The sequence below is a fragment of the Rattus rattus genome, chromosome 1, assembly GCF_011064425.1.
Source record: "Rattus rattus isolate New Zealand chromosome 1, Rrattus_CSIRO_v1, whole genome shotgun sequence".
Taxonomy (NCBI): domain Eukaryota; kingdom Metazoa; phylum Chordata; class Mammalia; order Rodentia; family Muridae; genus Rattus; species Rattus rattus.
This window is the reverse complement of record NC_046154.1, coordinates 77653089-77677628: the sequence shown is the minus strand read 5'-3', so window position 1 is coordinate 77677628 and position 24540 is coordinate 77653089.

Sequence of the window (24540 nt, the reverse complement as noted above, 5' to 3'; positions counted from 1 at the left end):
TCCACCAGCTAGAAGCTGAGGGACCACTGGCAATATTCAGCTCACTTTTTCCTCTTTATACTCAGTCTGGGATTCGCAAACTACTGAATGGTGTCACCCAAAATTAAGGAGAGACTCCCCACATCAATTAACCTATTCAGATAATCTCTCACAAGTTTGACCAAAGGCTAAGCTAATTGAGAAAACCCCTCAGAAATATGCACCAGAGGTGTGTCTCCTTGGTGATCTAGGGCATATAATAAATACTATCCTGTCAATCAATATATTAATCATCATACTATTCTTGCAACTGCTCTGCCCGAGAATATGTAGGATCTTTTGTCAATGCTGTTCTTCTATTTTATGATTTTTTAAAGAAGTTCGTTGATTTCTTAAAAGTGCCAAACATAGTAATAAATAAGAAAGTTAGACATTGACTATTCACCACTTTAGAAATGGTACCTGTTTCCATAGAGCAGAAGTGAGGAGGAAGCCTTTAATTAAAGAATCATATAAACTACAAGGGGCTGGGAGTCTGGCTCCTTGATATAACACGGCTTTAGCATATGCTATGCCCTGAGTTTAGTACTCAGCACACACACACACACACACACACACACACACACACACACACACACACATACTCACACACACCTACAAGCAAGCATGCACATGAGTGCACACGAACACATGCCTGCACATGCATTATTTAAACTCAGTTAATTTGATAAGTGCCTGGAATAAAAAATTTACAGTTTCAAAAATATGAGACAATGAAAATATGGAGTTAACAGATATTCTGTATTTTATATATAAGGAACAACCCTATTAAAGAGATTCATGATGTCTCTGCTAGTCATTATGAGAGGTAGAATTAAAAGCACAATCCTCTGGAACTCTGTTCTTCCCACTTCATTCTTTCTATGATCATAAGGAAAGCTTTTCATTTTGGCCTACAATGATTCTAGGTCAATCACAATTGCTAGTATACAATTTTGTTCTCTGAATAAGCACAATGTGTCTTTCCAAACAAATTAAAGTAACTGCTATTTAAAGCTTATGCCAGGGGCCAGTGAGATGGCTCAGTAGATAAAGAAGCTTGTCATGTAATCTTAGAAACAAAAGTTTGATTCTCAGAACCTATGTAAAGGTAGAAAAAGTACCAAGTCTACAGCTGACCTCTATATGTACTCGGTGCATGGCACATGTGCCCCATACAGAAGAATATACACAACAACAACAATGTTGATAATAGTATATCAACAACAGTTTTCTTGCAGTAAGGTGGGAATATTGTCCAGTTAAAGTAAGATACTTTGTGGCAAGAGAAGAAGTGGCATTAAAATCAAAAAAAGGAGAAAAACATCTGTAATACATTTTCAGTACTAAATTAATGTCATATCCAGTTGTGTTGGACAGATTACTTGCCTTTTCTTGACAAACTGACAAATAATGAAAACCAACTCAAATTATACTACTGGAATCACATGTGGCTTAGCTGGACTCTTAGATTGAAGTGATGACATGTGGCTGTTTTGTAGAAACAAATGATCATTAGAGAGCATAGCAGTCAACACAAATAGAAGGCAATTAGCATGTGTCACCACTAGCTTCTGGGAGAAACATCTTAATAGGCAACAAATAATAAAAGTATTTTTGAAACTAGCCCAATTAATAGCTTTTGGTTGTTGTTTCTCATGGATGGGTCAAAGTAAACAATTTTGGTCTTGCTTTCCCTTCTTTGCAACATCAACCCTATTCCCTATAGGCAAAGTCAGGGTCCCATGCATTCACCTCAGCTCACGTCTGTGAGATCTCATTAAAAGACGTCCTTACTCTTTCACCACCTTCTCTGCAAAGTACATTTTGTTTTTTATTGCATTTTTCATGCTTAAGGTATCTCAAAGCAATTTACAGTAATGAGTTTCAAATCTGGATTGACAGTGGCTCCGTAGGCAATCATGTTAGCCATTTCTGATTCAAGGGAAGCTAATTCTAAGTCCTGGAATTAAAATCACTCTTGTCACAAGAAGCAGTCTTCTGAGAGATAGCATGTTTCATTCTCCTGTCACATTCTCTCACCCTCTTGCTATTGCTCTTCCTCTGATCTCCCTTTCCCTCCTTCCTCACCCAAGCTTACTTTTCTAACAGGGACAGCTATCAGATGTCCTTTAAAGGGTAGCATATGTGCTACTATCATAGAGATCTTGTTTTTATACAGCTCTGGGGACATGCACATGCTATGAACTTACATTTTGTGATTTAAAACATAATTTAGAGAGTACTTGGATCAGCTTAGAAATGTGTTAAAATAAAGAACAGGCTACATTCTGCTTGGGTCTGCCACATTGATACTTTCAATGCCAGGCAGGGCTGAGCTGTGTCAAGAAGCCTACTTATTTGATGTCACGTTCCACATGAACCTTGTTCTGAGATTAGTAATCCCTCCTAAATGCTCCTAGACAGCATCATAAATTCCTTTGACAGTTTTTTGCAAAACAAAGAGGGTTTTATTTAATATTTGTCTATGTATTTTGAGCAATGGTAAGTATTATAGCAGCCTTCTCTAATGTAGCTCTTTTGTGTTTACTATTATGTTGGCTTTATAATGGTTAGTGAGTAATATTATTAAGGAGGAGGAGGAAAGAAAAGATGACACTGATGAAAGAGACAGAGACTGAGACAGAGAGGCAGAGAGACAGAGAGACAGATAGAGAGCCAAGGCAGAAGAGAAAAGAAACAAAGTAAATGGTGATAAGAAAGGAAAATTAAATAACTTCCTGCACATGCTGGGACAATCTGGGATTAATCTGAGTACATGTAGATAATCTAGACTGTTCAGGTTGTTGAGCTATTTCCACTCACTTGGTTCCTTGTGTTCCTATTGACTAGAAGTATTTAAACATAGCAGAGACTAATTGCTCACAATTCTGGAAGTTGGGAAACCCAAGACCATGGTGATATCTGATTTTGTGTCTGTTAAGTGTCTGCTTCTTGGTTTACAGAGGCCAAACTTCTCAGTGTCCTCACATGGAGAAAGAGGAAGAAGAAGGGCACCTTCATTAGAGACATTAGCCCTACCATGTTGTCTATTGTTTCATTGCCTAAGAGTTTACATAAAGGCTGACATTTCAATACAATCCCTGTTAACATCAGGTTTTCTATTAATCCAAACATACCTTCAAATGATGATACTCAGCTTCATCCTGATAAGAGATTGTTCCAATGAGGACCCTAGCAAAATATCATTTAGCCTTTGTCCAAACTCTACAACTTTCCCAAATCATCTTTAATATGTTTGAAAAGGCACAGTTATTGAAACATATTTCTCCAAAATTACACAACATAACTCCAACAACATAGGTATTCATTTCATCTGATTCCTCTAGCATTTAAAAGTGGGGTTTAACTCTCGGAAACTTAAAACCTTGTCCCAAGTCTGTCTTATCATTGTCATTGGACACATCTGCTTTCTTTCAGCCAGGATACTTCTTACTGTGAAGAATATGGTAAACAAAACTTCAACCATCATCTGCACTACCTCTTGACCAGTACTCTACTTATAGTTCTTCATTTGCTTCTTATAAACATTATTAGCACTGCAAATTGAAATGGAGTCTTATATATTCTAGGCACAGTAGAAAAGATAAGGTAGATTTATTCTCATGTTTTAACAGCTAATAAAATAAAAGGAGAGGGGACCATCAGCCATTTTCTAGTAAGTAAAAGAATTGTGTAATCAAGAAACCACTATACTCAGAAACCAAGGTGTTGATAGACTTTCTGTCTCCATTTAAAGGGTAAAACAATAACAAACATATTTGACTTAGAGTAAAATAAACTAAACTCAGAAAAAAATGTTAGCAATTCAATGCAACAAGTGTTAGTCATTCACAGAACTAACTGATGTCAATCACTGTTTCTTTATTCAAGACCAAAGTCCTATTTAGGCTTCCATTCATTATGGTAGTATGACTTCAAAGTTATGCATGCTCATGTCAATCTAATGGGAACAAACACATAGAGAAATAATATTTATTTCTTAAGCGCTTTGTCTGGGAAATTACACATATTACCTCGCTCACACCTGCTAGACACAATGAGTCATGTGATCATTTATTTTCTAGAAATAAAACATACATAAGAGACAAACCTCAATGATGTTCCAACATCAGTCACAAGTACAGAACTTGACTAAATTCCCCCTCACAAAAATTTATTTTACATGCATATACAGAGAAAAATGCTGTTTATAAAGAAATCTAATAAATTTTGCATATAAAGATATACCTTTATCCAATTTATAATTCTCCATAATGTTCTAAAGAAATTCATTTTGCCAAATACTATGAAGAAGAAAGGCAACTTCTCATCCTATTTTATTTATTTAAAAAGAACACGCCATGCCTTCACAGATTAATTAGTAGAACCAATGTTCTTTCTTAGTGCAAATTCGTTTCTATGAAAACATTCCGGAATTAGTTATTGCATGCCAAAGATATCTGTAGAAAGCAACTATTTTGTCATGCAAAGTACCCTGGAATCCATTAGCTGTAGGACCGACATTCTGTGGTATTGTTTTTAAAACCCAGTAAATTCTAATAGTCACAGCATTCTGATTTTCCCAAGGAGGCAATGGTACTATGCCACAGTTTCTCTTGTCTTTCTCCATTTAAAGGCATTTTTTATAATTTTTATTGGTTATTTTATTTATTTACATTTCAAATGTTATCACCCTTCTGGTTCCCCCTCCAAAAACACCCTATCCCACCCTTACCCCTCTGCTTCTATGAGAGTGCTCCCCCAACTACCTACCAATTCCTGCCTTGCTACTTTAGCATTCCCCTACACTGGACCATTGAACCTTCACAGGACCAAAGGCTTCATCTCCCATTGATGTCAGATGAGGCCAACTTTTTACTGTACTTACTGCACTACGCAAAAGAAATCTTGATTGTTCAAAGCTGTATTAGAAACAGATACATCTAGTCCTTACCTCCTGAGAAACTAAAGAAGCAAAGGAGTTCAGATTTGAAAGGTAATGTTTTATGCTTGTGACATAGGGACAAACCTATGGTTCAAGATAGGCTCTACAGATGTTCCAGGGGTTCTTCAAGATACTAAAATTTTAGGGTCCATGATAGGAAAATGGAAACCCAAGCGAAGTTATCTTTTTGTATATTTATTTAGTGGTCATTGTTTCTCACTCTCTTGGAGATATATGCTATTTTTACTCTTTAATGTTTTCATCAAAAATACTCCTTAGAGACTTAGAGGTAGGACACATTGATTTGTGAACTGTTGACTCTTTCATTGGATCCCTGTCACTATTCATCTCTGTTCATGGTAAACACTCTGAATGCACATAAACATCTTTAAAAATGACACTTACTTAAATCTATGTTGCTGCTGCTATTGAACCTCTAGAACCAGAAGAAAATTAAACTGATGGCTTGAGTTTTACTACAAATAAAACAACATCTAGTGGCAAAGCAGCTATGATTTCTGAATTTACATACCCTCATCAGATCATAGAAAAAAAAATCAAAGGACACTGCTTAAAGATCTCCCTTAAATGCCCTTTTACAACAGCTATACAGTATAGAGCCACCAGGGACAGTATTGTTTGCTCTCTGACACCTTAAGTTTCTTGGATTGTTCCCATCAGTCTACCATGTGAAATATAATGCACAGTGCCATTATAAATTGTCACCAAGCAGAAAGATGAATGTGGTGGCTTAAATAGACTTGCCATCAGAAGTGGCACTATTAGGAAGCATGGCCTTACTAGAGTAGGTATGGCCTCGTTGGAGGAAGTATGTCACTGTGGGGGTGGGCTTTGAGGTATTATGCTCAAGCCCCACCCACTAAGGAAGAGACCCTCCTCCTGAATTCCTTCCTAGCTTCCCGTGGATCAAGATATGGACCTCTCAGCTGCTCTTCTAGTACCATGTCTGTCTGGGTACTGCTTCAGCACGATGATGCACTGAACCTCTAAAATTGTAAGCTAGCTAGAAAATTATAAAATTGTCTTTTATAAAGTTGCCTTGGTTATGGTGTCTCATCCCAGCAAGGAAACCCTAACTAAGACCAAATTTGGTGCTAAGAATAGGGTATTGCTGTGATGGGGCTAAATTCACATTTGCAGGATTGTGAATTTTAGGACTTTAGAAAACATTGGAATGATTTAAGTGGGGCTTAATAGGTCATAATAGTAGGAATATGGAAGTCACTAATTGGTGCTGAGGATTATTTGAACTTTGGGGTTCAACAGGTTACAGAGAAGAATTTTAATATGTGGCCTAGACAATGTTCTTGTGATATTTTGGTGAAAAAAAAAAGTGGCTGTTTTTGCCCCTGTCTGAAGAGTCCACCTGAAATTATGTTAAAGAGATACAGAACAATTGCATTGACAAGGAAGGCTCAAATCAACCAAGTTTAGACTCTTTCCTGTGTTTCACTCTTATGAGGAGTGTTTTAATTAAGTGTAGCAAGCTTAGAAAGGAAAATTAGAAAATGTATGGCTCAAGTATTAAAAGGGCACCATAAAGTGCAAGAGAGCTGAATCATGTATTCAAGGATATTAAGTGGAATTAAAGGAATAGTGACCTTGGGCAAGATTCCATCCAGCTAAGCTTATAATTTATGCTTGTAGTTTAACATGTGATAAAGATTAATCATGTGATCATGTTAGACATTATTACTGCCTGGTTGTTGATTTCATTCAGACTTTTAATTTGGAATGGACTACAATCCAGACATGGAGTGCATGCTTGTGATCCAGATCCTGAGACTGGAAGACACAGGATTTTGATCTAGGCCTTTTGTCTTTTTTCATTTAATTGGACATATTTCTTAATTTACATTTCAAATGGTATTCCCTTTCCCGGTTTCCTATCCATAATCCCCTATCCCCTCCCTTCCCCCCCATACATCCCCCTTACTGACCTCCCATATTCCCCTGCACTGGGGGTCCAATCTTGGCAGGACAAAGAGCTTCCCCTTTCACTGGTGCCCCAACAAGGCTATTCTCTGCTACATATTCATTTGGAGCCGTGGGTCAGTCCATGTATAGACTTTCGGTAGTAGTTTAGTCCCTGGAAGCTCTGGTTGGTTGGCAATGTTGTTCTTATGGGGTTGCAAGCGCCTTCAACTCTTTCAATACTTCCTCTAATACCTCCTAAGAGGGCCCTGTTCTCAGTTCAGTGGTTTGCTGCTAACATTGGCCTCTGTATTGGACATGCTCTGGATGTGTCTCTCAGGAGAAATCTATATCCAGTCCCTATCGGCAAGTATTTTTTAACTTCATCCATCTTATCTAGTTTTGGTGGCTGTATATATATGGGCCACATGTGGGGCAGACTCTGAATGGCTTTTCTTTGAGTCACTGCTCTAAACTTTGCTTTCATACACCCTACTACGGATATTTTTTCCCCTTTTAAGAAGGAATGGGAGCATCTGCCTTTTGGTCATCCTTCTTCTTGAGCTTCCTGTGGTCTGTGGATTGCATCTTGGGTATTTTGAACCTTTTGGCTAATATCCACTGATCAATGGGTACATACCAAGTGTGTTTTTATGTGATTGAGTTACCTCACTCAGGATGATAATTTCTAGTTCATTCCATTTGCCTATGAATTTCATGAAGTCATTGTTTTGATAGCTGAGTAGTATGCCATTGTGTAGATTTAACACATGTTCTGAATCATTCCTCTGTTGAAGGGCATCTGTGTTCTTCCAGCTTCTGACTATTGAAAATAAGGCTGCTTTGAACATAGTGGAGCATGTGCCTTTGTTGTATAGTGGAGCATCTTTTGGGTATATGCCCAGGAGAGATATAGCTGGATCCTCAGGTTGTGAAATGTACAATTTTCTAGGGAACCCCCAGGCTGATTTCCAGAGAGGTTGTACCAGTTCGCAATCCCACCAACAATGGAAGAGTGTTCCTCTTTTTCCAATCCTCACAGCATCTGCTGTCGCCTGAGGTTTTTATCTTAGCCATTCTGAATGGTGTGAGGTAGAATCTCAGGGCTGTTTTCATTTGCATTTCCCTGATGACTAAGAATGCTGAACGTTTCCTTAGGTGCTTCTCAGCCATTTGATATTCCTCAGCTGAGAATTCTTTGTTTAGCTCTGTAGCCCATTTTTAATAGAGTTATTTAGTTCTCTGGAGTCTAACTTCTTAAGTTCTTTGTATATGTTGGATATTTTTCATCTATCAGATAAAGGATTGGTAAAGTTCTTTTCCCAATCTGTTGGTTGCCATTTTGACCTAACAACAGAGTCCTTTGCCTTACAGAAGCTTTGCAGTTTTATGAGGTCCCATTTGTTGATTCTTGATCTTAGAGCATAAGCCATTGTTGTTTTGTTCAGGAAATTTTCCCCAGTGCCCATGCGATCGATATTCATTCCCACTTTTTCTTCTAATAGGTTGACTGTATCTCATTTGATGTGGAAGTCTTGATCCACTTGGACTTAAGCTTTGTACAGGGTGATAAAAATGGGTTAATTTGCATTCTTCTACATCCTGACATCTACTTGAATGAGCACCATTTATTGAAAATACTATCTTTTTTCCACTGGATGGTTTAGTTTCTTTGTCAAAATCAAGTGACCATGGGAGTGTGGGTTCATTTCTGGGCCTTCAGGTCTATTCCACTGATCTACCTGCCTGTCTCTGTGCCAATACTATACAGTTTTTATTACTATTGCTCTGTAATACTGCTTGAGGTCAGGAATGTTTATTCCTCAAGAAGTTATTTTGTTTTTGATTATACTTTTCACTATCCTGGGTTTTTTGTTATTCCAAATGAATTTTCAAATTGCTCTTTCTAACTCTATGAAGAATTGAGATGGAATTTTGATGGGGATTACATTGAATCTGTAGATTGCTTTTGGCAAAATTGCCATTTTTACTATATTAATCCGCCAATCCTTGAGCATGGGAGATCTTTCCAGTTTCTGAAATCTTTAATTTCTTTCTTCAGAGACTTGAAGTTTTGACATACAGATCTTTCACTTGCTTGGTTAGAGACACACTGAAGTATTTATATTATTTGGGACTATTGTGAAAGGTGTCGTTCCCTAATTTCTTTCTCAGTCTGTTTTTCCTTTGAGTAGAGGAAGGCTCTACTTCTATTTGTTTGAGTTAATTTTATACACAGCCACTTTGCTGAAGTTGTTTATCAGGTTTAGTAGTTCTCTGGTGGAATTTTTGGGTTCACTTAAATATACTATCATATCATCTGCAAATAGTGATAATTTTACTTCTTCCTTTCCAATTTGTATCCCTTTGACCTCTGTTTGTTGTCTGATTGCTCTGGCTAGGACTTCAAGTACTATACTGAATAAGTAGGGAGAGAGTGGACAGACTTGTCTAGTCCTTGGTTTTAGTGGGATTGCTTCAAGTTTCTCTTTATTTAGTTTGATGTTAGCTACCAGTTTGCTGTATTTTGCTTTTACTATGTTTCGGTATGGGCCTTGAATTCCTGTTCTTTCCAGGACTTTTATCATGAAGGGGTGTTGAATTTTGTCAAATGCTTTCTCAGCATCTAATGAAATGATCATGTGGTTTTTATCTTTAAGTTTGGTTATACAGTGAATTATGTTGATGGATTTCCATATATTGAACCAGTCCTCATCCCTGGACTGAAGCCAACTTGATCATGATGGATGATAATTTTGATGTGTTCTTGGATTCAGTTTGTAACAATTTTATTGAGTATTTTCATGTTGATATTCATAAGGGAAATTGGTCTGAAGTTCTCTTTCTTTGTTGGGTCTTTGTGTGGTTTAGGTATAATAATAATTGTGGCTTCCTACCTAAAGACTATACATGGACCGACCCTGGACTCTGACCTCATAGGTAGCAATGAATATCCTAGTAAGAGCACCAGTGGAAGGGAAGCCCTGGGTCCTGCTAAGACTGAACCCCAGTGAACTAGATTGTTGGGGGAGGGCGGCAATGGGGGAGGATGGGGGAGGGAACACCCATAAAGAAGGGGAGGGGAGGGGATGTTTGCCGGAAACCGGGGGAAAGGAATAACACTCGAAATGTATATAAAAATACTCAAGTTAATAAAAAAAAAAATAAAAAAAAAAAAAGAATAATTGTGGCTTCATAGAAGAAATTTGGTAGTGCTCTGTCTGTTTCTATTTCATGGAATAGTTTTGACAGTATTGGTATGATGTCTTCTATGAAGGTCTGATAGAATTCTGCATTAAACCTGGGCTCCTTTTGGTTGGGAAATTTTAATAACTGCTTCTATTTCTTTAGGAGTTATGGGGTTGTTTACATGGTTTATCTGTTCCTGATTTAACTTTGGTATGTGGTATTTGTCTAGAAAATTGTCCATTTCCTCCAGACTTTCCAGTTTTGTTGAATATAGGCTTTTGTAGTAGGATCTGAAGATTTTTGGAATTTCCTTAGATTCTGTTGTTATGTCTCCTTTTTCATTTCTGATTTTATTAATTTGGACACACTCTCTATGCCCTCTGGTCAGTCTGGCTAAGGGATTATCTATCTTGTTGATTTTCTCAAACAACAAGCTCCTGGTTTTGCTGTTTTGTTTTGTTTTTTTTTAAAGATTGATTGATTGATTATGTAGTGTTCTGCCTGTATGCCAGAAATGTGCACCAGTATCACTGAGGTAAAAATCTTCTGGAAAGTATTTTCTGATAGCACAAAGAAGCTGTGTTCCAACTGTAACCAAAGTTGCACCTCTTGCTGCTACCAGACTTGATAAAGAATGTGTTAAGAGTCACCTAGGTTGTACTGGTTTTGAAGGCATAAATGGATCATAGAAAGCTGCTGAGGTTTAAACTGTAAGAGACAAGAAAAATGCATTGGTGAAGGTGCAGCCTCAGTTGCAGTTGATAATCCAAGATTGAAGGGCTCATGCAAAGAAGTTGAGACTTGATATCAGGAAGTCAGCCTATGAAAAGCTCTTGGTGAAGCTTAGTTGCAATGCAAGACCGCCCCCCAGCATTTTAGAGATATAAGCACCATAGAATGACCACCAAGAACAGCAGTAGAACTCCACTGAGTTGAGTCAATCAGTGCTTAGCGTGCTACAGAGGACAGAGCAGGAGAAGTAACAGAAGCCCTTTAGAGGGTCATGTATAGATTACAGACATTGGAACAAGAAGCTGTGGAGTTGAAGATGCCTTGGAGACCACAAGATGTTAGAGATGACAGAGCTGTAAGATACCTGCCAAGGAGCTGGTAACAGGGAGTAGAACCATCCAGAGAAAGAATTGGGTTGCAGTCAACAAAGCTAAAAGGAGTTGGAAATCTAAAGAACACCTTGACATCACACATGAAGGTACAGAGTTTGTAGTTTGCCCAGCTTTGTTTTGGTCTTGCTTTGGGTCAGTATTTTCTAACTGTGATGTTTTGGAAGTGTAATATATATCCTGTGATATTGGAAGTATGTTGTTGTAAAAATATAAAAAAAAAAATCTATGGTTGTCTTTTACCTTGCTAAGTCTGGCACCGTGGTGTCCCAAGATATCTGCTAGATATCTTGGTGGAAACACATCCCAACTCCTCAGTGGCGGTCCAGTGTCTCCAGCCTCCGCACACTTTCCTACACTCAAACCGTCACATAAAAGAACACACAACACAATAATCTTTGACCCAATTGGTAAGATATAATTGCCCACACAAACATACAAAGCCCAGTACCATTGATCCCTTAAAAATATTAATAACCTGTAAATACACAGGGCAGAATCTTACCGTCAGCCTCTCTCCTCTTTTCCATTCCAGTTTCCTCCTCTTCCTTCAAACTTTTCTCCCACCCATCCTTCCTTCTCCTCCAATGACAGGCCTCCTTCTATCCTGTACCTGCCCCTCACCTGTATTTTACAAATTCAATGGGGAGAAGTTTCTGGTGAAGTCTAGGCAGTGTCCTTGGGGCAGTGGAATTAGCATCAAAATACAGATAACTCCAGGGCAAACCACAACAGAAGTATGTGATCTGCTTTTTATTTTAGTTTTATAGGGGATTACAGTAAGTGATTACATGCATCTCAGAAAAGACTTTGAATTTTGTCCTTTTAACATTGTTGAGTCTGTGATCACCTATGGGATTTGAAGGTGGATTAAATGAATTTTGCATTATGCTATGGCTAGACATGGCCCCCATCGACTGCTATGTTTGAACTAGCTTTTTGGAACCAAGGAATGAAATATGGTGGTTTAAATATATTGACCCATGAAAAATGACACTATTAGGATGTATGACCTTGTTGAAGTAAGTGTGGTCTTGTTGGAGGAAATCACTTTGAGGGAAGGGATGGGCCTTGAGGTACTATGCTCAAGCTCTGCTCAGTATGGAAGAGACTTTCCTCCAGGATGCCAATGAAAGAATCCTCCTAGCTGCCTTTAGATCAGGATGTGGACCTCTCAGCTCTTCCATTACCATGTCTGCCTGGATACTGCCATGATTCCCACCATGATGATGGTGGACTGAACCTCTCAAACTATAATCCATCACAAATCAAATGTTATCCTTTATAAAGTTGTCTTGATCATGATGTATCTTTATAGCAATGAAACCTAATTAAGACAATGAATAAGTGAGTAGTCACATGGAATATGGTGTTATATTGAAATTCGTAGTAACTTTTTGAGGATTTACTACTAGAAACATGTACAGTATAGGATGGATGTATAAGGTGACAGCAGCTTCAACAGAAAACAAAACAAAACAAAAACTTTGGCATCATATAAAACTATCTACATGTACTGCCTTCCTCAATAATTCCATGGCAATTTTCCTATCAATCACCTATATGATGAAAGGCTGTTTCCATGCAGCAGCCTCCCTTTGGACACAGGTGCTTTTATAGTCATGTAATCTCTAGGCAGTGGCATCTGTGCAATATGACCTAGCCTGGACATTCTCTTTCAAGTCCTTTTGCTCAAAGATCCAGTTCTGTAGAAAAGCCAAATATTAAACAGCAGTACTTTACCTGGTAAGTAGACATGTTGGAAATATCTGAGGTTAGTGTGGTGAAATGAGAAGAAATGAAGAGATTGGAGGATTAAATCAATCATGAAATAACTCTCCATGTTGGGAACTATATTGCAAACTGCAGATTTTGTCATTGTTCCTTGAGCATCACAATGTACCAACTAATTACACAGCATTAACATTATCTTACCACACTGAAAAACTTACAGATGACTTAAAGTCTACAAAGAAGGATTCATGGTTTCTACACAAATAGCATAGTACTTAAGAATAGACTCAAACATCAGTCTTTTTCTTTTTTTTTTTTTATCTTGCAAGGGTTGTGGAATCAATCCCTTGAAGGGTCAACTGTCCTTCACTAAAGACTCCAGGAGGCAAGATTTGTAATACAGCATACAGCTTGTTTAACTGAAAAAATAGGTGAAGAATGGCCTCTGTGCTTAGCAGCCAGCATTTGGAATGACTAAAGCTTGAACAGTATGTAGGGAAGGAGTGAGAACTGAGCTTGGACAGTAGCCAGATCACGAACCACAACTCAGAAAAAGCTAAAGACAACATATAGTAAATCTAACTGAATTTTGAAGTACTTCCAAAAATTCTCAAGTACACTGGAATGCTTGCTAGCTCTTAAAAATATACCTTGGCTGAAATCATGTCACTGGTGATATTTTTCTCCAAAAGCTATTTAAGAACTTATAAAAAGAAATTTCTGGGTCTTTTAGGGTCTTCTACTTCCCAAAGTATCAAAAATACATCCTTCTAAGAGGGTATTCCAACTTTGTCTCTGTTTATTTCAGAGGGAGACACACACACACACACACACACACACACACACTCACTCACTGGGGGGGCATAGGGAGGGATGGAGGGAGAGAGAGAGAGAGAGAGAGAGAGAGAGAGAGAGAGAGAGAGAGAGAGAGAGATCCTGTAAACAGTGATTCAATGAAACTTTATACAGAATAGGATAGAAATGGCCATTGCAGGAGATTGATTAAATATATTAGGGCACATTTTAAAATGTCATGCTTGTGGAAGTTAAAATAAATGAAGAGTTACTTGCACACTGATTTGAAATGATGACCAAAATATGCTATTAAATGGAAAGGGTGGATTGGAAAATAATATGTACAAAGCCTCTTAGAGTGTGGTCCTGAATATAATTATATCTTTCTCTTAGGAGGATGCCAGAACAAGGCAGAGGATTGTTCACCTCAGATATATATTTTACAATGCACCTATGTTACTTTAGGCTTCACCCAAAATTTCAATGGTCTGATGAGGAAAACCAAGAAGTGTAAAGGTAACATACTCATCAAAGCTTTATACATAGAATACTTTTTATGACATTATATCACCTTAGCTAATGACTTGTTTTTATTTGATTTAATGCTTGGGTAGCCTAATCCAATTACCTGGTTGTTTATAATTCAAATAAATAAATCTGTCTCTACTTTTTGGTCCAAAACTTTGCTTCTCTGAGCCAGTTTTCATATCAAAAACTTCACTGTCAGAGATTGCTAGGCCTTTCTAATCCACATTTCAGATAATTAAGGAAATTGTAATAGAGATGAAAGAACAGATCCTGATGTCCTGAGAGTCTGTGAAAGAGTTAATGGGAAGCTGGAGAAGAAAGTGTGCTTGAATATTTAGTATGCATTAAGTCACTTTACGTTATCTAAGCTAACACTGTGTGTTATTTGTCTCATTGGAGTAACAAATTACCTGAAGAGTAATTTAAGAGAGGAAGTCTATTTTGGCTTCCAGTTTCAGAGGATACAATCCATTATGGCTGAAGGCAAGGCAGGCAGCTAAAGGAGGATGCAACTGGTCAAAGTGGCAGGAAGCAGACAGTGAGGAAAGTTGAGGCTCAGCTCACATTTTGTAATCCCATCAGTGATTCTTGCCCATGGAATGATACCACCCGCATTTAAGGTGGACTTTTTTGTGCCAGCCTAATTTAAATGCTCCCTCAAAGACAGGCCTAGAGGTTTGTTTCTACGGTGATTTTTGAATTCCATTAACCTGATGGTCAAGATTAGGTTGTCACATGTTCCTAACAGAGTTTGAAATATTATTTGGAAATTTGTTTTAAACAATGAAGATGAATAATTAATTAAGATGACAGGAAATAACAAGTGGAGAGACTATAAAATGTATCTATAGTCAAAATCACATAGGTATTCATAGTCATAAAAAGTGATCCGAAGCAGGTTAAGAACATATACATGCTGTGATACTTCATTACTTAAAATAACTGAATAGAGGAACCCTTGGAAATAAACTGGTCTGGGCTGGAGAGATGGCTCAGTGGTTAAGAGCCCCGACTGCTCTTCCAGAGGTCCTGAGTTCAATTCCCAGCAACCACATGGTGGCTCACAACCATCTGTAAAGAGATCTGATGCCCTCGTCTGGTGTATTTGAAGACAGTTACAGTGGACTTATATATAATAAATGAATAAATCTTTTTAAAAAAAAGAAAAAAGAAAATAAACTGGTCTTATTATACTCCTTATTTGTCTCCCTGTCTGCCTTCTTTCCTGTAACTGCTTGAGTACAATAGAAAAGTTGTATTGAACTATATAAAAATAGGGTGCTTATGCCCAGATACTTGTATTTTAGAAGTGAATTTTTCTGGACAAACCTCTTTGTCACCTATAATCCTTTCAAATACCTTTAGATGGCATCCTAAGGGGTCCATATAAGATATGAGTCTCCCCTCCCTCACCTTCCTTTTCAGTTTTATTTGTCTGCTCTTAATACATGAAGTCAATTTGGATTTGAAATGGTTCAGTTCACTGCAGAGATTAAAGAATCATTTTGTTGATTTTTAATTTAAATTAACCCCAGAGCACAGTTGATTATCTTGGCCCTGGAACCTTGATCCAGAAAAGAGAGAAGACTATATTCTCAGATATTGAAAATCATAGAGCCACTGATCTAGAGCACTGAACTCAGTGCTGTAAAACTGAGGTGTTCGGGGCAGTGTTTTAGTAGTGCCCTGTAATAGAGAACTTCCGGATAGGATAGCAACTATACTTAGAAGGATACTAGCACTGCCTCAGGAATTGGAGACAATAACTGTGCTGTGATCACTTTTGAAGCTTGTTTTTACTTTCATTCTGTTGCTATAATAAAACACTCTGACAAAAGGCAACTTAGAGGCAGAAAAGTTTTATTTGGTTCATATTCCCAGATTATAGTCCATCCTTTAGAGAAGTTCACGGTGAAACCCACGCAAGAACTTGAAGCAAAAATCATGAAGGAAGGCGGATGCTAGCATCCTCTGGGGCTCAGGCTTGGTCAGTTGTGTAATAGAGCCTAGGACTAGCCACACAGAGATTGTACCCACAATAGACTGGGCCCTCCTGAATCAATTCACACTCAAGATAATCCCCTTCAGACACGCCCATGTTATCAAAACAACTTCTCAACTGAGACTCTCTCCACTCAAATGACTCTAAGCTTTATCAAATTGAAGATTAAAGGTAAATAGGACAAGACTTAATTAAGTCTAAGGGCCTAGGGAGGCCAATTTTAGCAAACCTATATAGTTTCTGGACGTACATTTTATTCTGAAGCTGAGCATTGAGTCTTTCCGTATGCTAGGAAGACAAAAGAAAGATATACACACATTTCTCAAGAGTTATTAAATAATAAGGACATTGAGCATGGATGATTCATTTCTCTCCTCCCTGAAGATAATGAACTATCTACTTAATTCTTTGTCACTAAAAAGAAAAAATAGTGACAATGAAGAAAGGAAGGAAGAGAGGGAGGGAGGGAGGGAAGAAGAAGGGGAGGGAAGGAGGGAGGGAGGGAGGGAGGGAGGGAGGGAGGGACAGGGAGAGGGAGAGAGAATCTCTTTCTTTTATGCTGTTATAGATCTATAATTGAGTCAACGCTTTAAAAAAAAGACAAGCTAAAACAAACAAAACTAGAACAGTAAAAGAGAGTTTAAGTAGCCAGTAACATAGTTATGGAAAGTAGTTTACAAAACACTGGTCAGTAATCTATTTATGGAAAGTACTTTAAAACTGAGAGTTATTTTCAACATTCTAGTCTGTTTTATTTTGCATGGGAAGTGATTATTTCTGCTAGCTTTCTCAGGATAAATTTCTGTTATTTAAACACCAACAGGGTTTGAACTTTCATTTCAGCGAGAAAGAGGTAAAGCTGATTGCCAGTGGGAGTTCAAGGGTTTGGTCAACCATGTCCGCCCAAAAGAAAAATTTATAAGAACCATATAAATTGGCTTCAAGATCATATAGGGCAGGCATGAAGGTTTGTACACCATTCTGAATGTGTTACTATAAACATTAACTGAACAGTATTTTTTGTAATATCCTTCCTATTGAACCAGCAAGCATAAATACATCACTGAGTTCTGGGAATAGATCTAGCAGATTAATTGTATCCAGTAAAGGGGTTGCAGGAACCCCAATTTATATGCATTGAGTTCCTGGGCCCTCAGTTGTTATTGATGCCTGACGACAGGGAGTCCTGTGGGTCTGAACTCTCAGTGTACAATCCAGACCTGTCCTCAGAAAGATATCATCATTCTTCCTGCTATAGCAAGACTTATTTGCTGAAGAAAAATCCTCACATACCTGGAACAAGAAGTGGGATGTGACAGTCAAGAGGAAGAAACTTGAGTTTGAGCTTTTTATATCCTTCCCTTTAGAAATTGGTTTCCCTTCATCTTCATGCTATACTTTTGTAAGTGGATTTTTTCTGTAAAAGTTTAAATATATGTTTTTATTATATAGAAGTTCTATTTTGAATGGATTTAACTGCATTCCCAGGACATGCTGAGACAAGATAGAACTTCTTTTTGAGAGAGAGATTATCATTTTAAAGTGATGGCTTTAAGTGAGTAGAGAGAAAAAATAGTAAGTATGAAGAAGAAAAGATTCAGCAAGCACTTCCAGGCAATGCATCTAAAACACAAAACCATGTTAGCACCACTCAGGCTTTAACTTGCTGTAGAACAACTGTTTATATAATTCATGTTCCTGGGCTAAGCACTCATGGAGAAAAGGCTATTCCAGATCAACTATGCAAGTGTTCTTCTTATGAAGTGAATAAAATAGTCTCCCACAACCAATGTCCAATACAACAAACACTTAACAAATTTAAAGAAAGCACGTCTGGAATACAGTAAATCAGAACACAGAAACCTGCTGGAGCCTGAGATAATATAGGTTACTATTTCATTAATTGTTCTGGCAGATACAAATGAACATCAGATCTGTGAAAGACCAAATTATGATATTACCAAAGTGCAACTTGGTGAGACCAAGTCTTCTAGGCTTCTGTAGAGGTGAGGGATATCAACCACTAAATCCCACCCAATCATGGCAACCACAAGGAAGCTACACTGAGGAATCTCTCTTTGAATTGACTGTTCACTTTTTGCATAATCCAGCGTTTCAAAAAAATCATCTATAGCTGGAGAAGGCATTAGAAGCTGGGATCTTAGGAAAGGCTGTGCTGACCCTGTCTTTCCTCCTTTACCTCAATTACCATTACTATAGATCTGCCTTCCACATTCTCTAGTTTCCATGACTACACGGTAAAGTTATAGCATCTTGTTATAACCTGAGGAAAAAGCACCACACAAATATAATCATGAAAATGACAAAGTTTAAATGACAAAGTCACATCTTTTCAGAAAAAAAATACAGAATGCACACAACCTCAATATATAAAAATTTATTTACCTTTTAAACTTCAATCCACCTTACTATATGAATAAATTCTCTTGTTGTCAAATAAGTTTAAGAGGAAACTATATATACTTATGAAATATATGAATATATATATGAAAAACACTTATGTATTATCCCTGCTTGTGTAATAAGGCCTTGGGTGAATATATTTTAATTTGTTCCCTAGTGGAAAAGATCCTTTCTGCCCTAGCTCAATATTCCCTCTAGGTTTCATGAGATCTTCACTGTCAGCCACATCTTGAAGGTTAGAAGCTGCTGAGGTCTATGGCTCAGCATGGATTCCTTGGAGACTACTGAAGCACTGAGATTTTTTACCACATAGATGTAGTGCCCAACTTTGAGGTCTACTCCTATTTGATTTATTGACTCAACATATCTACAGCTCAGAAAATAGATTTGAATATGGGGTGAGTGTATCTTGGAATCGTGGGTACCTTTTGTTTCTGACCCCTAGAAAAATCATGTAAATGAAAAAGTATACAAAGCTCACATGTCAACAAACAGCAAAGACCTGTGTCTTTGTATCAGTCCATTTGCCTCAGTGCAACCACAATTATGCACTTGTATATGGTGAGCATCTCTTCCAGAGACAAATGCTAATGCCACTTTAAAAAAATATTGACCACCATCCCACATACACTCACACCAAAGCCTTTTACCATCAAGAAACAACAGCACATTTCCAAATGGCTCGATGTCATATTTTGTAATTATACCTGAGTGAATGAGAATTATTGATATGAGAAGACTGAAGGATCTTTCTCTAAAGGTCAATGAATTTTTAGTTCCTTCAGATGTTTGGACTTAGAGCATCACAATAGATGGCACAACTTTATTCCCATTCATTTTCCCAAAGGATTTAAAATATCATTCAAATAATTTTCTTCTCTTTGAATTTTCTCCATCTCAGTTTTTTTCAAACACACATTTGGAAGGCCTTTATTAACTAATAGTGTCTCTTTATGATCAATCACATTCTGTGATATATATTCAATTAACTTGATGTGCAGAGAGATTGATACCTGTGGCCTTAGAATGAATATAACCCAATCCATTTTCCATCTTAGGTATGTATTCATAGCCTTATGGATTTGATACTTTTTTAAGCCGAAACCTTAGAGATGTGTTTCTTTTTGTTTTCCCGGGACATAGTTTTTAAATTCTAGACAAATACCTAGAGCAGACCACTAAACATGTCAGCAAGACCACTTTATAAATGTTCCTCATAAAATAAAAAACCAAGTATATAGTATAGAAAAGTATTTTGAACATTCCTGGAAAAATGATGATCTTTCATTTTAATTCCTGTTTATAGATATCTTATTGGGAATTTTCACATGTGCTGGACATGAGTCTTGGAGCTAGATACAGAGATGAACAACATGTGATACCAGCCTTCATAAATTTGGAACAAGACATATGAGTTTTACTACATGTACATGGAGAGAGTTATGTGGCCCTTTCTTTTCCTTCTAGTATATTTTGAAGTATTTACACACAAATGTCAGAGTCACAGGTGTTCTGCTGTCATCGTGAGGTTTCAGGACACATGGGAAAACGCAAAAAAGCCTACAGTGTTAACGAATCACAGCAGAGATTCTCTGCTTTCATCTGAGGGCACTTTTCCTCCCTCCTGATTTTGCATATGAGCTACATATTTGTCTTCTTTTAAATCCAGAGTAATTCTGTGTTTTCTGCAATTTTCAAAGCAACTTCTTTGACAAAAATAGACTCAAGATCTTGAATTTTCTCTTCAGTTTGCTTACTTACTTCACCTGGAATTCTCAAGGCAGTTATAAGGGAAGATGGAGCAAGGCCAGGGGCATACATACCAGGCAACCTAACCTGGAGTGGGGAGCAGATTCACTGTTGATTCTGGTTCTACCTTTCTTCTTAAGCTCTGGGTTAGTTTGTGTGTCCTCTGGCACTCTTCAGCTGTGTGGAGATCGAAACGGAGTACTTCTCAAATACACACCCACAAGTCATAAAGGAAAATACATATGATAGAAAAAATCATCTCAGAACAGTTGGTACAATATGTTTCAAAACTAAGTGTGTGTTATATATTACAAGTGCTTCTTTATTACTATTTAACATAAAATATCATAGTCATAACTTTTTCAATATTTCTACAGATTACTGTCTTTAATTCACAATTTTAAAAATATTTAATTTTTAAATATTAGTGATGAGGTAATAGAATGCCTTTTTATCAAATTTAATAGGTCTTCTGACTTCTATCAAAGGTTCACTGAAGAACTTCTATTCCTGCCCTGTAACAAAGATATACCTTGATCCCCATAAAAGGCAGGCAGTCTTAGCATGTTACTGATTGAATTTACATTTACAATATTAATGTCACGCTGAGTTAGTTTCAATACATGTAAATTATGTTTATTCTTAAAATTTACAGTTAAGTTCAAAATTCCTTTAGTTACCTTTTCCTTACTAATTATGATGCTAGCTAGAAACTTTCTAGATACTACTTTTCAAACAAAAGGTTCTTATAAGTCAGAGAAACTAATTCCACCTTTACAAAACTACTTTTTCTGTTACACATAATAAGTTGAAGGTGCCTTAACTCTTGCTTGCAAATAATCCACTCAATAGCTGGCACTACTAAGATTGGCTAGGGCAAAACTAAGATTAAATTTGTTATCACTTAAAATACCCAGTCTACAGATCCTAATTCCTATATTGTTAGTCCAACCTCATCTTTAAGTCTCTAAAAATTACTGATTACTTCACTCCCAATAAAATCGTTTCTTGATTTAATGGGGTCCTCTAATAAAGTGTTAAAATAATAGTTACATTCTTGCTGCTTCTCAAATCCCACTACCCATTTGCACCGTTTATGTCCATTCGATTGATTCTCCATCTTCAAGTTTGGAAAATAGTCACAAATTCTTATTTCAAGTAAGACCTGATGTACAAAAAAAAAAAAGTATAATCATTGTTTAAAATTAGAGCATCTAAGCCAGGGAACATATGGAAGACGTTGTTAACCACAAGAATACACTGGGGGTTGCGGGGGTTGGGGGAGGGGATACTTATTTGACCTTGGATGCTATTGAGGAACAAGTTTCCCAAGATCTAATTATTTATAAAAGTGGATGATGTACACAGCATAGTTCACTTAAAATTTCCTAAGCCATCTTTCACTGTTTCCTTCAGCATAGCTTTTCTGTTAATTGTATTCACATTGTTAGCTGAGGATGTGCGAGCCGTTTACGAACCCCTTGGAAGTGCATTTGGCCAAGTTTTCATCATTTCCTGAAATGATGAAATGAGCCTCATTAATGTTGCTACTTCCCCAAAGAAACTGACCTGAATTTTCACCTAGAGCTTACCAGCGTGCGATAATGAACATGTGAAAGAATCTTCTAGGCATTAGCATTAAGGCCATCATTAGAGACAGGAATTATATCATCAAAAATTACGACAGCAAAAAAAAAAAATCAGAACAACAGATGAGTAAAAGAGAAAACTGTGGTTTAGGAACAGTTATAAAATATTGGTAAAACAGATTCTTTTAAACTTTTTAGCTTTCTTTTTAAAAAGAGTGTGGGTTCAGTTCATTTAACATTTGGGTAAAGGATAGGAGCATATATGCTTTAAAAATTAAACCATATAATGCAATTAAGTGTGTTAATATTTGTTTAGTTGCATATTGATTTTTTAAAATATTTTTATTAAAATTATGTGCCCTAGATTTTTCTCAGCCTAATAAAGTACACTTGTGAAAACTTCCACTTGCCCCATCATCTCATTGAAGGAGCAGTCTACAAAATGGGCTTAAAAATATTTATCACCAAAAAAAAAAATAAATAAAATAAAAGTTCTCTATCACCTATACATCTGGCAGAGGGTCGGTGTCAAGAATGTACAAATAATTAAAAAACCTAAACACCAACAAAAATAAACCCAGTTAAAAATATCAAGGCATAGAACTTATGATGGATATTCTTAGCTGTCAGATTGACACACCTAGGAACACAGATTCTCACTGCAGCATTGCCTCCATCTTATTGGCCTGCGGGCATAGCTGTTGGGCATTGTCTTGATCATTAAATGATGGGTGAGTGTCAAGTCTATGTGAGCAGCAGCATCCTTGAGTAGGTGAACCTGAACTTCATGAGGAAAGTAGCTGAGCAGAAGCAGGAAACCAAGCCAGTAAGCAGTGTTCCTCCGTGGTCGCTGCCTCAATTCCTGCCTTGAGTTTCTGTCCTGACTTCTCTCAATGATCGCGTATCACCTATAGGCCACATAAACCCTATCCTCACTTAGGTTGCTTTTAGTCAGTGTTTGTTTGTTTGTTTGTTTGTTTGTTTTACAGCAACAGAAGGCAAATAAGGACAGAAATTGATACCTGGAGCATGGAGTATTGCTATAATGAACCATACCATTTTCTTTTCTTTCTATCTTTCTTTTTCTTTTTTTCTATCTAGATCCAAACTATTTCTGGCACCTGACAGCTATGTGATTTAGGGCAGGTCATCTTTCGACACTGTGATTCCATTTCCCCACTGCAGAATTGGGGTAATAATAATATCTACCTCCAAAGTTAGCCATGTCAGACCATTTTCTTGAAAAAAAATTGTGAAGAGATTTTGAACATTTAGCCAGAAAACACCATTGGGTGCTTAGCGATTAATGAGCTGTTATATGAGCTAAAGATAATGCTGTGAGAAGTGTAGATGATGAAGGCCTTTCTGGTGAAGTTTTAGAAAGAAGTCTGTAAATTCCTCAGACTGTCTGGACTTTCCATGCAATAACTATTTTTGTTATGACTCTGTGTTTCCTAGCCAGTTTGGACTAAAGAATCATTTGTGATTAAGAATAGATCAGATCTCTTAAGTGAAATCTTTGCTTTATCAGGATGATGAGGTACTGGTTAACTGTTGCTCTAAAAAAAGCTACGAAATCTTCTGGTGGGTATTTTCTTAAGGTCAGGATACAGAAGCTCTTGTCCAGAGTGGGGAGCAAAACCTGCATTTCAAACATACCAAGCTGGACTTTGATATGTAAGAATCTCCCATATGGTATTGTTTTTGAAGTCATAAACAGCTCAAAGAAAGCAGTTGAGGGTTAGCATAATATGGCATTGTTCAAGTTCATACTGAGAGACCAGGGGGCCATTTATGAACCTAGGTTGCAACCTAGGTTGCACTGAAGGCTCAAGAACTGAATGGAAAGCAACTGCCTAGTGCTATGAAAGTAGGGACAGGGCACTGGCCTGTGAAGATTCAGCCACAGGTGAAGACCCCAGCATATTGAAGATGCCAGAACCATAGGATGACCACCAAGACAGTGGCATTGACAGTGGTTCCTACCAGACAATTTTATGTGCTTTTCATGACAGAAATGGAGAAGTGTGACTAAATCTATGGATTATGTAAGATCATGCCAATCCCAGATGCTAGTTACTGTTTGAGTTTCTACATTGTTTGAGTTTAGTTTTCTGATTTAGTTTTCTGATTGGAACTGTGTCCTGCTTCTTCCTTTCGAAATAATAAATCATATCACTTATTTTTGATTTTACAGGAATTGAAAGACTTGGAACTTTTAAAGAATCATTAAATATTTAAAGCATTAGAATTTTCTAAAAACTTCTAGAATTTTTAAAACTGTTTTTAATTGGAAAATATTTTTTCATAGATTTTTATTTCATATATTTTTCATATAGTATATTTGATTATATATATTATATATACATTATATATTATATTACATAATATATATAGACACACACACACACACATATATATATATATATATCTTTCCTCTATTCCTACCAAATGTCCCTACTTCCAAAGCCAAACAACTTTGTTTTTTCCTCTTTCTGTAAAACAAGC